This window comes from Pteropus medius, unplaced genomic scaffold (genome assembly GCF_902729225.1).
Source record: "Pteropus medius unplaced genomic scaffold, Ma_sr-lr_union100, whole genome shotgun sequence".
Classification (NCBI taxonomy): domain Eukaryota; kingdom Metazoa; phylum Chordata; class Mammalia; order Chiroptera; family Pteropodidae; genus Pteropus; species Pteropus medius.
In genome coordinates, this window is record NW_024354498.1 from 508312 (window position 1) to 528427 (window position 20116).

Here is a 20116-nt window from a genome sequence, read left to right on the forward strand (position 1 = left end):
GGAGATAAACGTTTAAGGGAGGGTTTTTTTAGGGAGAGGCTAGGACTTGCTTCGCTATCTTTCCAGGCTGCTGTTATGCAAATGAATTTCTTGTAGTCACATTGCTGAGTTTGTCTCTCTCATGTCAGGATGTTAAGTACACATGCTGCAAAAGGGAGGATTTTTTTCATTATTTGTTCAGAGGAGTGAGAGAAAAATGAATGTTCACAGTAAAGAAGAAATTGACTTTAAGAATATACTAGAATAAAATGGCCTGGAACTGAGGTGGGCGAAAGGAAACCATTCACTTGAAGGGAAGAATATATATTCAAAGCAGTATAATTATTTTACTAGTCATTCATGTTATTATCTCAGATTGATTAACCATGACAAGAGATTTAACACAGAATCTTTCAGAGTGCCCTACTTACAGGAGAAAAAAAGGGTGACACATTTGTCAATTAAAGTATTGCTCTAAATACTAGTTTTTTAATAAGGGTTTCTTTTTCAAGGAGGAGATGTTTGAGACCAAGAACACAAAATATATATGAAATGGTGCATTGTGCTATCACACTCCTGGATGGTTGGTATATCTGCTTCAAATTAAGGGTTTGATGTCATGGAAACAGCTTGTTCATTTGGAAAGCTGCTGACACTCTGTGGGAAGGCAAAGGACCAGTATGTGCCTGTGTGTATGTGTTTAACATTCCCTATCAGCCCTCAGCAAAACAAATACCCATTCCTGCCAGAAAGTCTGGAATTATATGGGAGGCTTCAACTTCTCTTTTACTTTTGGCATCAGAGTTTTAGAACATAGCATATGAATCATCTGGAGAATAATGTTAGAATGAAGATTCAGATTCAGAATGAAGATTCAGATTCAGAATGAAGATTCAGATTCAGTGGGTCTGGGGTGGGGACTGTGATTCTGTACTTTTAAGGTGCTTGCAGCTGATGCTAATACTGATGTTCTGGGAGTCACACTTGGAAAACCACTGGTCTAGATTTGTTCTCAGTTTGGCTGAACATTAGAATCACCTTCCTCTTTGGCTAGTGAGACTTGCTTAATTACTTAATGTTTGGTCAAAATTTTCAAAAAGAATCATAGTTTTAAATTGCTGCTTTTGCTGGTTTCTATGTCAGTTTTAACTTATCTAGAGCTAAGATGTCTTGGCAAATAAAAGAAAGTAAAATTACATATGCGTTTAATGCATTATTTTGAATAGGACATTGTTTGTGGATTATCCAATTATACTGGAGTTTGGAGACCTGGAAGGAAAACAGTTTGCAGTCTCCTACCCTTAAATAGAACCAAGAAGCCTTATAAGAGATCAATCTGGTAAGAGCAGTGACTCTGGCAAATTGAGAATGCCCACTGTAGCAGCTAGAATAGTGTCCTTCAATAATTCATGTTTACTCAGGACTTCAGAATGTGACCATATTTGGCAATAGGGTCTTTGCAGGTGTAACTAATTAAGACGAGGTCATATTTGATTAGGGCGGGCCTAAATCCAGTGCCTAGTGTCTTTACAAGATGGGGAGTTGAACACACATAGGGAAGAAGGCCATGTGACAATGGAGTCAGAGGTTGGAGTGATGCAGCTACAGCCCAAGGGACTCCAAGGATTGCTGAGAGCCACCAGAAGCTAGGAAGAGTCAAGGAAGAATTCTTCTTTAGAGCCTTTGCAGGAAACATGGCCCCGCTGACAGTTTGATTTCAAGCTACCGGCTTTCTGAACTGTGAGAACACACTTCTGTTATTTTAAGCCACTAGGTTTGCAATTATCTGTTACAGCAGCCCTAAGAAACTAATACACTCACCATGACATAATTAGCAGTACTAAAATCTGGCCTCATCAGGTTGGATAAAATATGCTTTTCTTGAGATGGACAAGCACTTCATTTCCTAAGGGAATGTGTGATTTTTATTCTTTTGGTCCATAAATTTAAATCTCTCAATTAATTTAGGGATCATCTATTGTCTTGTGATTTTTTTTTTTTTACCACAGCCCTTTATTTGTGTCACAATGATATGTTGCTGGGGCTTAATGTTCTCACAGAACAGTAGAAAACCAAAATTTGTTGTCCTCTCTTAAAGAATGGAGAATTATGGACAAAAGCCTTACATAAATTAAAAGGATGAATAAATTTACAGGTGCAAATGCAAACTGTTTTCCAACTCAAGGCAAATAAGAACCTGGTGTTCTAGCAGGAAAACGTCAGGTAAGAAAGGAAAATGAGTCCTAATGCTTGGACCTTCCCAACCCCTTCAGACTGGCAGGACAGAAATGATTCAGGACCCTTGTCAGCCTCTAGAGAAATCCTGCAGTAGGTGGCTCTTGCACATTAATACCCTGCACCAATCTAGAAATGCGTGGTCTCACAGATTCTTATCCAGGTCCTGCTCTTCTCTTGCATAAACATGTTCTTGCTTCAGTCATCAAGTGACTAAGCAGTGTGTTCTAGGGGCTTAAATCAAAGATATGTACAGAGTAGCAAACATGTAGCAAGGGAACAGTTAACTTGAATACAAAGTCAAAATAAGCTACCAGGCCTGCATTTCAGTGCTGCTGTCAGATACAAGCTTCAGGGACAAAATTTCTTTTAAAGGCTTATTCCAGTTTCATGAGGCTAGCATGAGGTATATATACATTTGCCAGGGAAAATTCATACTTCTGATGGACTCATGCAGCAAATACTGTGCATCTGCTCATGGTCCATTTAGAAGCATTTGCATTGGGTGGTGGAGGGGCCTGACCCATCGCTCCTGCTTGCTGATCCACATCTGCTAGAAGGTGGACAGCAAGGCCAGGATGGAGCTCCCAATCTACACGGAATACTTGTGTTCTGGCAGAGCGATGATCTTGATTTTTATCATGCCAGGGGCCAGGGCCATGATCTCCTTCTGTGCCCTGTCCACAATGCTGGGGTACATGGTGGCCCTAGCAGATAGCACCGTGTTGGCATATAGGTCCTTCTGGATGTCAATGTCATGCTTTGTGATGGAGTTGGATATGGTCTTGTGGATGCTGCAGGATTCCATACCCAGGAAGGAGGGCTGGAAGAGTGCCTCTGGATGCCAGAACTGCTTGTTGCTGATGGTGATCACTAGCCAGGTCCAGACGCAGGATGATGTGGGAAGGATATACCCCTCATAGATGGGCACAGTGTGGGTGACCCTGTCCCCAGAATCTTTAACAGTACCAGTGGTGTAGCAAGAGGTGTAAAAGGATAGCACAGCCTGGATGGCCACATACGTGGCTAGAGTATAGAAGGTCTTGAACATGCTGTGAGTCATCTTGTGGTTGGCCTTGGGGTTTGGGGGGCCTCAGTCAGCAGCATGGGGTGGTCCTTGGGGGCCACACGCAGCTTGTTGTAAAAAGTGTGGTGCTGGATCTCCATATTGTCCCAATTCGTAATGATGTCGTCCTTAACACGGTACTTGAGGGTCAGGATGCTGTGCTTTCTCTGGGTCTCATCCCCTGTAATCTTTTACCTTGTGCCCACCATGATGCGCTGGTGTTGGGGGCACCCACTGATGGATGAGAACATGGCCCGGGGCGTCATCCCCAGCAGCCAGCTTTGCACATGCAGAGCCATTGTCGATGACAAGTGCAGCTATTTCTTCCATCGCAATTGACAGAGGTGGTGGCTATGGAGGCCATGGAGGAACAGACAATGGAGCAGTGAGAGGAAGAGTGTGAGCTGGGTGCAGCCAGTGAGTATCCTGTGATTCTGAACAACCCATGGTGGAGTACATGGTTCCAATCACAACTGTGAAATAATAGTGATAAAGTAGTACATCTTTCATCCAGTTTTTTTCAGCATCTTTAGGTTATACTTGAGGAGATAGTTGTGTTGCTGGTTTCTGCATGATTCACCATAACTGCTTAGCTGCTCTTGGGGTCAGGGTCATAGTTGTCTTTCTTCTAGTTCTTGGTCATAGACTGCTCACTTAACCCTGCTAGTGTCCTTGAAAATGTTGATCAGAATTGAAATTGAGTGAAGATGTCTGGAGCAAGCTTATCTCTCTAACAAAACATTTCAAGAGCACAGCCTTGAAGAGCACAATACCAGCTAATTATACTAAAAGTGGGTCAGTAGGTGTCAACTTCTCATGCAAAGGGCGATGTGATGATGATGATGATGATGATGATGATGATGATGCAAATGATATTTAATCTGATGGTATATGTGGGTCAACTGTTTAACCCTCCATCAGCATTTGGTTCATACTTTGGAAAATTGAATTGCGTGCCAGGTTTGATCTCAATCTGTGCTAGATTTGTAGGCTCAGTTGAGATGGTTTTGAGATTTATTAAATTAATTATTAATGCAACTGCTTTGATTTTGAGGATGAAATTAATTCTGTGGATTTTTATAGTTGCCTTAGATATAGCTTTGGGAGTTTCAGGGAGACGTTGAAAATGTCGCCCATTAATTTCTCCTGTTTTATTTATTATTTTTTCCTTTTTAAAATAATTTTATTCTTCAATTACAGTTGGCATACAGTATTATGTTAGTTTCACGTGTACAACATAGCGATTAGACATTTTATTATATAACTTACGGAGTGATCACTCCGATAAATCTAGTACCCAATCTGACACCATGCATAGTCATTACAATACTATTGACTGTATTCCCTATGCTGCACTTCACGTCCCCATAACTATTTTGTAACTATCAATTTATACTTTGTAAACCCTTCACCTTTTTCACCCACTGCCCAACCCCACTCTTACCTGGCATCCATCAAAATGTTCTCTGTATCTATAAGTTTGTTTCTGTTTTGTTTGTTTATTTTGTTCTTTAGATTCTAGATGTATATGAAATCATATGGCATTTGTCTTCCTCTCTCTGACTTACTCCACTTAGCACAATACCCTCTAGGTCCACCTATGTTGTTGCTCTCCTAAGTTTTAGATTCTTATCTCAAATCTGACAAATTTGATCTGGGTTATATAATAATTTCTAGCAAGGTGTAAACAACTTAACCTATAGGGTGTTTGTGTCAGTACAAATTTGCTCTTATAATTGGTATTCTAATAGAGGTTATGAAAACAGATCTTGGGAGTTATTTTCTTTATGGCAAGATGCTGCACTTTCAAGAAAGTAGTTTGGTAAAAAGCTTTTCTGGATGCAGTACTGCAATAGGCCCACTCTTTACAGTGAATATTAATTGGTAAGGTGTCTTGGTAGAGGCAAGGGGCAAGGAGAGGAAATTCATGCTTTTCCAGGGTTTGAATAACAATTTTATTACCCAAAGATGGAAGAAGGAAGTAGATTTGTCTTAAAGCATTTGGGATTTGTGATAAAAAAATTTTAAATGCTCTATCATAACGCAGCATTTCATAGTTTTTCAGAGGTTAAATCAACTACAGTAGCTTTAGTCAGAGAAAGGGGAAGTTGGCACAATACCAGCTAATTATATTAACAAGATGCTGCTGCCCGGTCTGTCTTATCTGGTGTCATTTATTACATTTAGGGATGGGGACCTCCCTAAACATCTTTCCTCCCTAAACATTTTTTCTCTCCCTAAACATCTCCCTAAACATAGGAAAAGATGTTTAGGAAAAATAAGATAAATCCTAAGAAATTTTCAGAGAGAACCTGAGACTATGCATGATGGCTTTCATTTGTCCTATTTGTTTGCTCCTTTGATTTATTACAAGAGAGAAAGCTTAGAGTGTTAGGATACTCATAGAGGAGAATTTCAGTGCTCTACATACATTTATCTGAGAACTCATCAAGTACCAGGTGTGGTACCAGTAAATTCACATATCCTAACAGCCCTCTGACTTTTAGGAAACTAAGGCTCAAAGAGATGATGTATTTGCCCAAGATTACACAGCAATTAAATGGGAGTCATGTTAGTCTGACTCCAAAGCCCACATTCTCTTCATCGTACCATGTTACCTTTCAAAATGCAAAAGTAAAGAAAAATATGGAGTCTCACCTGTGCATTCGCCAGGCACTTTCACCTCCTGGGAGATAGTAGAGCATGGTGATTAAAAGGGCAGGCCCTGGTGCCGAGTTGCCTGGGTTCAAGCCTCACATTTGCTACTTAATAGCTATGTGACACCGAACAAGTTGCATGCCCTCTCTGTGCCTCATTTTTTCATCTGTATAACGGGTAGTAATATTAGTACTCATACCCAACAGGAATGAGCAGCTAGAGCAATGCCTGATACATGATGGGGACCAGTTTAGTGTTAATCACTAAGCCTCATGATAACACTGTTTTATAGGTGAAGAATGGACTAACTTGCTTGGAGTGGTACTGCTAGAATGCAGTAGCACAGATGAAATAGGGGTCGAGCCCAGGCTGATGCTATGTCTAGGGTCTTTCCACTACATCTCAAGTGAAGATTATCAGGAATCACCAAGAGTTAGAATTAGGGAGGATACAACATACTCTTCTGAGTCCCTGAAATGCTTTCATTGGTCTCTGAACACGCATGCATGCGTGCGCGCGCACACACCCACAAACAGAACAGAAAGGGAAAAAAAAACCAATTAAAAAATACAAGCAATGGGAGTGGCTCCATAGTGTAGTGGTTAGCATGTCTGCTTTACACGCAGAAGGTCCTGGGTTTGTGCCCCAGGCGGAGCCACAGACCATATCCCAGGTGCGCCAGGCCCCCTGAGTACGTCCCCGGGTGCATGCCGTGAGCATGTGGGAGGAGATGCCCCATCTTCAGAGATCCAGTTCTTAAGGGGAAAACAGCAGCATACATAGGTCAGGGGTGGAAGTTGGAGGGGGAATAAAAGAGGGGGAAGAAAATAAAAATAAAAAATATAAGCAGTGAACATGGTGGTAGGGTGAATTGGGTAAGTGGGGTCAAATATATGGTAACAGAAGGAAACTAGATTTTGGGTTGTGAGCACAAAATACACAGGTATCAAATTTCAGGTGTTGTATACTTGAAATTTATATAATGTTATTCACTTTAAAAAAAAGAAAAAAAGGGGTGCAACAGCTGTTCTCAGGGGTAGGTGAAATACAATATCCATAACCAGAAGGCTGTGATTGCCACTTCCAGCTCAGGAAGCTGGCTATTAAGAAGGCTGCCACAGCTTCCTTACTAAGTATTTTCCCTTAGAATCTGACTCACTGCAGCCTGCATCCCCTCTCTCCCTGCCCAACATGAACCCCGGGATTGCTGTGGAGGCAGCAGGATCTGATCATTGTGAAGTGACCGTGATTTGGGTCTCCCTGCAGAGCTAATCCTTACATTGGTTGCTGCCTTGTCAGAGCTTTGGAGAAGAAGCCCCTAGTGCTGGTGGCCAAGCCCCTTCTGACTGTCGGTTCAAATGTGAGTGGGTGGCTGGGCTGGGGTCAATAGGAACTTCCCAAGCTTTTCAGCAGGAAAAACTAAGGAGGTTGTCACCTCCTACCATCACTACTCCTTTCTCCCCTTTGTTCTCTGTCCTTGGTAGGTCATTTTCCCTTCACATGTAAAGGGATCACAGTTCACACAGCTAGTTTAATACAAATCTCTCCAAACATTTCTGATGGAGTTTAATTTGAGGTCCCAGTCTGCTCCGAAATCTCAATTTCTTCTGCTTGCCCTATTTTCTCCCTCTCCTCTATTTCACTGAAATTGATAATAATGGTGCCACAAAGAGACTTGTTCTAACTAACTGTATTTTCTTCTCATCCACTGAGCACCCCTTGACACACTCTGCCCCAGGACTTGACTCATGCCCTGCCTTCTCCATTCTGCCACTTAGAGTGTTAGGATACTCATAGAATAGCAGTTTCAAAGCTCTCCATATTCTTGACTGAGGAGAGGATCGACATTAACATTTTCTGAGCACCCATCAAGGACTAGGTGTGGAGTTAGTAAATTCACATATCCCAGGAGCCTTCTGACTTAGTGGTTATGATTACCATCTAACAGGGCTGATCTGTCTGAGCTGCCTATTTGGCATTTACCATATAGCCCCTGTGTCAGCACTTCTATCCTATAGCCCCCTCAACACACACTACTGATTCCTGTAAACACAAATAATTGGCTTCTCACTAAGAACACTTGCTTTCCTGCCAATGGAGTTTTTCTGGTAGGATTATGCTCATTGCATATACAGGGCAAGGGAATGTCTTAGAATCAGCCTTCAGTAAATGGTAGGTAAGAAGTTGATGGATAAATTCCACAGCTTCCTCACTTTTGGTAGGATAATTCTGAGGACATGTTCTATGGTATGTCTCAGAGGTACCCTGCAGGATTAAGCCTCAGTTGTCCACAGTGGTAACCTGGTCAGTAATGCACCATTTATTGGCTTCTTTCTCTTCCCTGGCTCATTTTCTGTCACCCTTACCAGAGCTTCCTGGAATCATCTCCAAAGGAAGATGATTATACCTGAATCCGCTTCTGGACAAATCCAACTCAGACAGACCCGTTAGATTAATTCTTTTAATGCGATTGTTTTTCACAACTTTCTTGCAAATTCTTTTGTGGAGTGGGGTGAGAAACTCTTCCATTTTTTTTGATTCAACAATATTTATGGAACACTCAATGTGTATGAAACACCGTGCTGGATTATACAGAGACTTAAAAATTGAATGACATAGTACTTCACCTCTAGGGATTGTGATGTGAAAATAGATTTCAAAATAGCAATCTCAAAATTTCTTTACAGTTTTTTTCTTTTAGTTTTTAATTGGTGTGTTTACTGAAACAAAGAAAATGATGTTATGGTAACACTGAGATTCAGAGATTACACATTGTTGACTATTCAGTATTAGCAGTATCAGGTGATTCTCTGAATAAAAAATACTCATAATTCTACACTGCTAAAGCGTCAAATGTCATTTGATCTCATATTCTTTTCCAATCTTTATATTCACAATACTATAACAGATGGCAATCAGAGCAGAGACACAATTTTGTATTCTACTTTTAAATTATAACTTTTGTACGTTTCCGTTTTTAGACTGTCTTCATAATTATTGTGAGTAACTTAGAGTAGTGTACTGAGCTGATATATCATAAATTATAAAATAGTTTCCATATTACATAACATTTAGATTATCTACAAATTTTTACTATTACATATAATACTTCAATGAAAATCTGCTGACAGCTTTTTTCCCTATTGAAATATTCCCTTTTTATAAATTCTCAGAAGCGGGATTACTAGCCCCAAACAGGCTGAATATTTTTGTAGCTCTTCTTGTCTCTGACATTTCTGTTCTTTGTAATACCTAGAGCAGAGAGAGCTGTTCAAATCTACATGTTGGGGACAGTGGAGAGATGAAAGAAAGATACTAGGTGTCCATTAAAACTTTCTCCTGTTATCTCAATAGCATGGATTAATGTAAGAGGCCAGTTAATGATCTCATTGGCAATCACGAAGAGTCTGGCTCTAAGGAGCAGATACAGGGCATCTCAGCAGGACCATGCTCTTGGCCTGGGAGCATGCATCTCAGCGCATGTCCTGGTGAGATGTGTGGAGTGCTCCAAGTAGCATGAGGCAGACAGATGAGAATACTGTCTGGCAGGTTTTGATTAGGGCTGTCCTTGGCTTCCTGGGCCTGCTCAGGTCAGCCAGGAACTCTTAGCAACTGCATCTTTCCTGGAGCTGGGCTGTGATTTGAACATGTCATCATTTGCTCTAGTGGTCCCTGACTCACCTGACATTATGCTGACTGATTGTCAAAGGAGAAATTTTACATGTTCCTTGCCTCCTGGGCCACAGCTGGGGACAGATGTCTGCTTTAGAAAATCGCTGATACCCCCAACTCTGTGGTTTTAATTTAAACAATGCACAGGAGAAATAAATAGTTCAGGACAGTTTCTAGATACCTATTTGATTAAATAATTCGTTAGTTGCTTCATTCACTATTAATTAAACACCTATAAGCATTTTTTGAGGGGTTATCATGTGCTAGTCATTGTTTCGGGTGCTAGGAATATAAAGATCAGTCAGACTTGGTACCAGCCCTTGGGAGAATGGTCTGTGACACAATACTACACTGTAACTATTATTCTTCAGAATAAGAACATAAGTCAAAATTCTAAATTTATTTTGTAGTTTATAATCCTACAATTTCCAAAAAGGATTTAAGGATCGTAACTCAGGCTATGTCCTGACTAGCTCTGTATGATCTCACTTATATGTGGAATCTAAAAATGTCAAATTCATAGAAAGAGTAGACTGATGGCTATGAGGGGGTAGGGTAGAGGGGGGGTGGGGTGGAGGGGGTAGGGTGGAGGAATTGAAGAGATATTGGTCAAAGGGTTTAAATTTTTAATTAGAAGTTGAATAAGCTTCATGAATCTAATGTACAACATGGTGATTTTAGTTAAAAATACTGTATTGTATACTTGAAAATTGCTATGAGAGTAAATCTTAAATGTTCTCACCATAACAAATAACGAAATGGTAATTGTATGAGGTGAAAGATAACTAACCTTATCATGGTAAACATGTCACAGTATATACATGTCAATCATCACATTGTATACATTAAAATTATATATGCCATATGTCAATTTTGTTTAAAAAAAGCTGCGGAAAATTTAAAAAGTAAGAGTACTTTTAGTTTTTAAATTTAATTTTAAGGTTGATTTAATTTATACATTGTATTTTAAGGTTGAAATCATTGCTTATTTATGTCCCCAATTTTGAAGTCTTTAAAGAGGTTTTTTTTTTTTAAAAAAAAAAATAAAACGGTTTGTTTTATGAGGATAGTTTCCAACCTGGGAAGACTGTACATACTCTTTTTACTGATTATGGCAACAAAATATTAGATTTGTTGATGTTTTTACCTAAGGGAACATCTTTTCATAGCAGCATGCAGGAAATGAAAGCTATTAGGCACATCGAGCTTGGCTAGAATGTTATGGAAGAATTTTAGGTAGGGTGAGTTAATCGAGGGCTAGGATTGAGGGAATAATTGAGGAGAGCTCCATCTTCTTTCTTGAACTTTGGGACCGAGTGTATTGGCTTCTTTTTTCTTCCCTTATCCTACCACCCTTCTGCTGGTACTCCCAGGACATTTCTGTCCTGACTTCAGTGTGAGTGTCTTTATCCAGTGTAGGGGAGGAAAATAATTTTTCATCTACCTCTTAGGATTGGTAAATGGGGTTTGCAAATTAATCTGACAAAAATTTCAGATTAACAGGACAAAAACACATAGTTGACTTATGCATGCAACATACATCTATGTGGGAGAACTCAATGATGAGTAACACAAAGAAGTGGTTATAATTTGTGGCTTATCTCCTATCTTAACAAAGGGCAACAAATTGGGGAGAAGTAACTAGACAGGAGATGGGGATTCGGGCTTCTGGGTGTGGTAAATTGTGGCAAGGCAACTAGGAAATGTATGGTAGATAAGAGGTATTCAGTAAGGTTTGTTATATGTGAGGAGTCATTCTCCTCTTCCTGGTCCAGGAGAGGGAAACACCTTTGCAAATGGAGATTTATATCACCTTTACAAAAGGAAATTTATGCCCTGCTTTTAGACAGAAAGAGGTAGGGCAGAGAGTTCCTCCTGTGTCTACTCTTTCTTCATTGTCTTCAGCTCAAAATAATCCTTATGCCGAAGTGGCATCTTTGGGGGTGGCATGTTCTGATCTCCTTCACAAGTAGTTCTGTAATGTTTTCTTCTTCTCAAGTTTTAATATGCACATGGAAGGAATTAGATGACATTGAAATTGAAGGGGAAACAAATATGGGAAGGTGTCTAGAGAATCATCTATTATAGGCCAATTCTGAAGTAACAGTTCCCTCAAGTCTCCTTTGGTGTGAGTAGTCAATAAAAAAATGTCTAGTTATGCATAGTTTTATGTACCTTTCAGATAACTTCCAATTTTAAATAAACAATGTAGCTCTGGTCTGTTTTTTTTTTTAAAGCATTTTAGGAGCATTGTAGTTCTGTAGATAATTATAGCATCTGATGTAGTTCCTAGCTCCTTGTCTCAAGTATTTACCCAGGTGGTCAGAAGGAAAGAGAGAAATTAAGTCAAAATAGTGATCAATAAGTTGTCTGGACTGGGAAGATAAATTGGTTGCAAATAGATTAAGCCTTTTAGACAGAATTGACCTGGGAACAATTGACTTAAACATGAACTTTCCCTACTTATTAAAATAAAGGAATATCCAAATGGCAACATGGATTTTTTAAAATGATTATTTGAAATGTAATCTGTTAAATTGAGGAGAATAGCTAAATTTTTTTTGCATCACCAGTGACAATTGTGAAAGGTTTATCTTCCCCATCTATTAATCACGAGACAATTAATAAATAGCATGCCCTGCTGTTTATTCTGGGATGATATGAGTTTGTAGTTAAGAGTTATAGTCTCTTGATTCAGATTTTCTGGGTTCAAAAACCCACTCTGTAAATTATCTTTAACAGAATAAAGTATAGGGGTTTAGTGGAGTGGGTCATTGAATAAATAGAACTTTGTAGAGTCTTAGGGATTTGATCACTGACTATATCTTTTACTGAATTCTAAGAATACACAGTGATTTCAGGATGTTTTATTTGGGTTCTTCAGCCTGTGGGCCCTTAAGACTTTCAGGTGTTTATTGGACATAGCTGTAATCATTGCTTGATTCTCTTTAATGACATGTATTGTATTTAATGTAACAATAATTAGAAAATTCTCAGTATAAGATGAACAAGGTATTAGCCCCACAGAACCATTTGGAACATGTTCTCCAGCAGAAGGTGGTTATTACTGGAAGAGGGTGTGGGGTAAGCACGCTAGAAAGGCAAAAGCTATAGCTATCATAGTTTCGTAAAGGTGCATCCAGGTAGAGTGATAAGCTGGAGGAGACTTTAGAGATCTAAACCAGTAAGTAGGCTGCAACCCTGGCTGCACATTAGAACCAGCTGAGGATTGTTAAGAATGGTTCTTACCTAGGGCAACAAAAGCAAAAATAAACAAATGGAACTATGTCAAACTAAAAAACTTTGTACAGCAAAGGAAACCATTAATAAAACAAAAAGACAACCTACTGAATGGAACAAGATATTTGCAAATGACATACCCAATAAGAGGTTAATATCCAAAATATATAAAGAACTCATACAGCTCAACATCAAACAAACAATCCTATTAAAAAATGAGCCAAAGACCTAAATAGACATTTCTCCAAAGAAGACATACAATTGGCCAACAGACATGAAAAGATGCTCAACATCACTAATCATCAGGGAAATGAAAATCAAAATTATAATGAGACATTACCTCACACCTATTAGAATGACTATTATCAAAAAGTCAACAAATAAGTGTTGGTGAGAATGTGGAGAAATGGAAACCCTCATGCGCTGTTGGTGGGACTGTAAATTGATGCAGCCACTATAGAAAATGGTATGGCGTTTCCTCAAAAAATTAAAAATAGAACTACCATATGACCCCGTAATCTCACTTCTGGGCATTTATTCAAAGAAACCCAAATCACTAATTTCAAAACATACATGCATCCCTATGTCCTTTGCAGAATTATTTACAATAGCCAAAATATGGAAGCAACTTAGGTGTCTATTGATAGATGAATAGATATTTATTTATATGTGTAAATATAACTATGTACATATTTACATGTATTTATATATACTATATACTTAAATATATATATTTACTTTCCATAATACTAAAAGGTATTATGCTAAATGAAATAAGTCAGAAAGAGAAAGACAGATGCCATATGATTTCACTTATATGTGGAACCTTAAAACCAAAATAAATGAACAAACAAAATAAAACAGAAACAGATTCATAGATACAGAGAACAAACAGATGGTTGCTAGAGGGCAGGGGGTAGAAGATGGGTGAAAAACGTGAAGGGGAATAAGAGGTATAAACTTCCAGTCATAAAATAAATAAGTCACTGGGATATAATGTACAGCACAGGGAATATAGTCAATAATATCATAATAACTTTGTATGGCAACAGATAGATACTAGACTTATCGTGGTGATCACAGCATAAGGTATATAAATGTAGAATCACTTGTTCACCTGAAACTAATATAATATTGTATGTCAAGTATACTTTAATTAAAAAACTAAAAATAAAGACAATAAGAGCTTCAAAAATAAAGATTGTCCTTACCAAAGATATTTGACTGGGGTGGGACCTGGGCATTGGAATTTTTAAAAAGCTCTCCAGAAATTCTGTTGTACAGTCTGTGTTGAAGACTACTAATATAAACCAAGTATAATTTCTGAAATGTAGAAATGATAAAACGGATTTCCCAAGGCTGTGCAGCTAGTATGTGGTAGGGCTGGTTCTAGGTCTGGTCCTTTTTTATTATACCATCCTCCCTGCTTCATTACCTTGGCAAATTCTATCTCCCGCTTCCCCTCCATCCTCATTTTGACTTACAAAGCAGTCATCTTCTGGCAATGAAATGGTGTATTTTGGCTCCAAGAGGTAAATTACTTCTAATGGACAAGCACTTTTTCTCCCAGGGGAGCATATTTTACTTACCCTACTTCGGAGCACCGTGGGGGTTCCACCGAGATGTCAAGCAGCAGGAATTCTTTGGGGGATAAAGAACGCATTGTATTAAAAGGGCATGACTGCTCTTTGGAAATACAAAGAGCAAACAAACTTAGGAGCCTCCTGACTCTTGTACATTTTGGTTTGGAAATGAATTCTCAGTTCTTGAGGTTTTTCTGGAACATACAACTTATTTCTAAGATAAAAGTCTTTCAAAAAAGTCTACTTTGCAAGACTAGTAGGCCTCTGATGAGCTTCTAAAGAGTGGTATTACAGAGATATTTGTGAAAAATGGGGAAGATGTAGAATTTTCTTTCTAATAATTTCTTTTTAAAAATTAAACAACACTTCAAACATGTAAAAAAAAGAGTAGAGGAAAATATAAAGAATAATGGCGTACCTGCCTCTAGCCTTTTCAAATCTTAACAATATAATATATAATTTAACAATGAAACAATGTAATATAATTCAGTCTATTAAAACTTTTTACTATGAAAAACTGCAAAAATACACTAAAATAAAATATAGTCATGTGTGGCATGATGATATTTTTCTCAGCGATGGACTGCATATATGACAGAGGGCCCATAAGATTATAATGGAGCTGAAAAATTCTGTTGTCTAGTGATGATAGCCATCATAAAGTCATAGTGCAAGGATTGCAAAAATCAACAAGGCTGTCGTTGAGATGGCAGATAACTTTAACTTGGGTGTGGATGAGGATGACTTTGAGTTGCTCCTATACGTGATTCCTGAGGAATTGACTAATGAGGAGTCGTTAGAACTGGAACAGGAACGCATAGCTGAAGAAGAGGCAAAAGAAAGGAAAACTGCAGAAAAGAACCCCAAGAAAATTCACAGTGAAGGGTTTAGCAGAAGCTTTTGCAGACCTCAATAGTTTCCTTAGAAAGTTTGAAAACATGGACCCCAACATCGAAAGGTTTTCATCAATAGAGAGGAATGTTCATCATGCATTATCTGCTTGCAAGCAAATCTATGATGAAAACAACAAAAACAACAAGCAAACCACCATGGACATACTTCTGAAAAGAGTCGCGCCTCCTCAAGAAGAGCCTCAGGCAGGTCTTTCAGGAAGTATTCCAGAAGAAGACATTGTAATCATAGGCAATGATAGTTTCATGCGTGTTATCACCCCTGAAGACCTTCCAGTGGGACGAGATGTGCAGGTGGGAGACAGTGATATTGATGATCCTGACCCTGTGTAGGTCTAGGCTAGCGTGTGTGTTTGTGTCTTAGTTTTTAACAAAAAAGTTTAAAAAGTAAAAAAATTAAAAATTTTGGAAACAGAAAAAAGTTTAATAGAATAAGGATATAAAGAAAGAAAATATTTTTGTACAGCTGCACAATGTGTTTAAGCTAAATGTTATTTAAAAAGAGTAAAAAATTATTAAAAATTAAAAAGTTAATACAGTAAAGTAAAAAGGTTACAGTAAGTTAAGGTTAATTTATTATCGAAGAAAGAAAAATTTTAATAAATTTAGTGTAGCCTACGTGTACAGTGTTTATAAAGTGTACAGCAATGCACAGTAATGTCGTAGGCCTCCACATTCACTCACCACTCACTCACTCACTCACCCAGAGCAACCTCCAGTCCTGCAAGCTCCATTCCTGGTATGTGCTCTGTCTTTTATGCCATGTTTTTACTGTACCTTTTCTGTTTAGAAATACGAATACTTACCATTGTGTTACAGTTGCCTATAGTATTCAGTACAGTAACATGCTGTACAGGTTTATAGCCTAGGAGCAATCGACATTTTGTCAATCTATTTTTCATCTATCCCCCTCCACCTCCTTTTTAAAAAATATACTGCTAGAATATTTTAAAGAAAATCCTAGATATTAAGCAGCTTCAGTAGTAAATATTTTGGTATGCATCACTGAGATGGCAATTTTTTTACATGACTATCATGCCATTATAGTACCTAACAAAATTTGTGAAGATTTCTTAATATTGTCTCCTACCCAGCCCATTATCGGATTTCCCCAATTGTCTCAGAAGTTGTTTTAAACAATTGTTTTGTATAATAACTTTTTATCATCAAAATTTTCAAACATAATCCAAAGTGGAGAGAATAGTATAATGTGCCCAATATCCCATCACCCAGCTTCAGCAATCTGACAGACGTAGCTTTTGAAGAGCTAAAACATTATTGCCCACCTCTTCTGCTGTATTTAGTGTGTTTAATTTCTGAGACTGTTTTAAATCATTTTATTACATGTAGGTAATATTTAGTGGAAACAATGTATGGTGTTGTTTCCATGCTTTGAGCCTTGCTTGAATATTGTACCTATTCTTTGACAGTATATCTTTTTCGCTTGATATCATATGTTTTTAGATTTATTTTTTAATGCTTCTTTCGTGGGTCAGCAATTTTGACTGGGCTCAGCTTTTTCTTCATCAACAGAGATGATCATGTAATTTTCCTTCATTCTGTTAATGTGGTGTATTATACTGATTGGTTTTTGTATGTTGAATCATCTTTGCCTTCCAGGAATAAATCTTACTCAGTCATGGTGTATAATCCTTTTAATATGCTGCTAAATTTAGTTTCCTTGTATTTTCTTGAGGATTTTTACATTAATATTAATAAGGGATATTGGTCTGTGGTTTTATTTTCTTGTGGTGTCTTTGTCTGGTTTCAGTATCATGGCAATGCTGGCCTTATAGAATGAGTTAGGAAGTGTTCCTTTGTCTTCAATTTTCTTGAGTAGTTTGAGAAGAATTGGTGTTAGTTCTTCAAAAGTTTGGTATAATTCTCCAGCAAAGCCATCAGGTCCAGGTCTTTGTCAGGAGATTTTTGATTACTGATTCAATCTCCTTATTAATTATAGGGTTATTCAGATTGTCTATTTGTGACTCAGTTTTGATAGATTTTGTGCCTCTAGGAATTTGTCTATTTCATCTAGCTTGTCTAGTTTGCTGGCATACAATTGTTCACAATATTCTCTTACAATCCTTTCAATTATATAAGGTCAGTGGTATGTCCCCACTTTCATATTTTGTTTTTGTTATTTGTATCTTCTCTCTTTTTCTTTGTCAGTCTAATGGTTTGTCATTTCTACTGATCACTTAAAAGAACAAACTTTTGGTTTCACTGAATTGCCATTTAAAAAATTCTCTTTTTTATTTGTCTCTGCTCTAATATTTATTTTTTTCTTCTCTCTTCTAGTTTTGAGTTTATTTTGCTCTTCTTTTTCTAGTTCCTCAAGGTGTAAATTTAGGTTTTGATTTGAGATTTTTTTTCTTTTCTAATGTGTGCATTTATAGCTATAAATTTCCTTTAGAGCCCTGCCTTCACTATATCCCATGTGTTTTGGTATATTATTTTTTTTCTTTCATTCATCTCAAGTATTTTTATGTTTCATTGTGATTTTTTTCTTTGAGCTATTGCTCGTTTGTGATTCTACATGTGTGAATTTTTCATTTTCCTTATGTTATCGATTTCTATATTCATACCATTGTGGTCAGAGAAAATACTTTGTATAGTTTTAATTGCTTAAAATTTATTGAGACTTGTTTTATGGTCTAACATATAATCTATGCTGCAGAATGTTCCATGTCCACTTGGGAAGAATGTGTTTTCTGTAGATGTTGGGTAGAGTGTTCTTCAGATGTTCTAGTTGGTTTATTCTAGTTGGTTTATTGTGGTCATCTACTTTTTCCTTATTGATCTTCTAGCTAGTTATTGATCTTCTAGCTAGTTGTTCTATCCATTATTGAAAGTTAAGTATTGAATTCTGCAACCATTATTGTAGAATTAACTATTTTTTTCTATCAAATATGTCAATGTTGCTTTATATATTTTATGGCTCTACGGTTTGGTATATACATGTTTATAATTTTTATATCTTCTTGATCAATATATAATGTCCCTTGTCTCTTGTGATAGTTTTTTACTCAAAAACTGTTTTGTCTGATATTTGAATAGCCACCCCAGCCAGTTCTCTTTTGGTTTCTATTTGCATGGAATATCTATTTCCATCCTTTCACTTTTGATCTATTTGAATCTTTGGCTCCAAAATCAGTCTCTTGGATATAGCATATACTTTGATTATATTTTTAAAATCCATTCTGCCAAACGATGCCTTTATTTATTTTTAAAAATAATTTAAAAAATTTAAATTACAGTTGATATACAGTATTATATTAGTTTCAGATGTACAACATCGCAATTAGACATTTATATAACTTACAAAGTGATCATCTCAATAAATCTAGTACCCATCTGACACCATACATAGTTTTACAATATTATTGACTATATTCCTTATGCTGTACTTTACATCCCCATGACTTTTTTGTAACTACCAATTTGTACTTCTTAATCCCTTCCCTTTTTTTACCCACCCTCCAGCCCCCTTCCCATCTGGCAACCATCAATATGTTCTCTGTATCTGTGAGTTTGTTTCTGTTTTGCTTGTTTATTTTGTATTAGATTCCACATGTAAGTGAAATCACATGGCATTTGTCTTCCTCTGTTTGACTTATTCTACTCAGCACAATACCCTCTATGTCTATCCATGTTATTGCTGATGGCAAGATTTCATTCTTTTTTTATGGCTAATATTCCATTGTGTATATGTACCATCTCTTCTCTACTCATTTATCCATTGATAGACACCCAGGTCGACTCCTTATCTTGGCTATTGTAAATAATGCTACAATGAACATATGGATACACATGTCCCTTCAAAGTAGTGTTTTGGGTTTCCTTGGATAAATACTAAGAAGTGGGATAATTGGGTCTTTCTATGTCTATTTTTATAGCCTTTCTTTTAGAGTCCATTTTGTCTGGTATGAATACTGCTACCCCAGCTTTTTTTTCTTTCACTTCCATTTTCATTAAATATCTTTTTCCGTCCCTTTACTTGTAGTCTCTGTGTGTCTTTTGATCTGAAGTGAGTCTCTTGTCGGCAGCATATGTAAGGGTCTCGTTTTCTTACCCATTTATCCACCCTATCTTTTGATTAGAACATTTAATCCATTTACATTTAAAGTAATTGTTGATAAGTTATTGCCACTTTATTATTCATATTTTTGATCTTTTTTTTTCCTTCTTAAAAAAGTCCCTTTAACATTTCTTGTAATATTGGTTTAGTGATGATGAACTCCTTTAGCTTTTTCTTGTCTGGGAAGCTCTTTATCTGTCCTTTGATTCTAAATAATAGCTTTGCTGGGTAGAGCAATCTTGGTTGTAGGTCCTTGCTTTTCATTGCTTTGAATATTTCATGCCAATCGCTTCTTGCCTGCCAAGTTTCTGTTGAGAAATCAGCTTATAGTCTTATGAGAGCTCTCTTGTAGGTAACTGCTTTTCTCTTGCTGCTTTTAAGAATCTCTTTTTGTCTTTAACCTTTGGCATTTTAATTATGATGTGTCTTGGTGTGGGCCTCTTTGGATTCATCCTGTTTGGGACTCTATGCACTTCCTAGGATTGTATGTCTATTTCTTTCACCAGTTTAGAGAAGTTTTCCATCATTATTTCTTCAAATAGATTTTTAATTCCTTGCTCTCTCTGGTACACCTATGATGCACATGTTGTTATGCTTAATGCTGTCCCAGAGGCTCCTTAAACAATCCTCTGTTTTTTAATTCTTTTTTTCTTGTTGCTGTTCTGATTGGGTATTTTCTGCTACCTTATCTTCA

The 20116-nt window shown here is 37.4% G+C and overlaps 1 pseudogene; it reads right to left on the reverse strand.

Annotated features, from left to right (window-relative positions):
* Positions 1–2806: 2806 nt before the first annotated feature.
* Positions 2807–14324, reverse strand: LOC120594280 (actin, cytoplasmic type 8-like; annotated as a pseudogene).
* Between the last annotated feature and the right edge of the window lie 5792 nt (positions 14325–20116).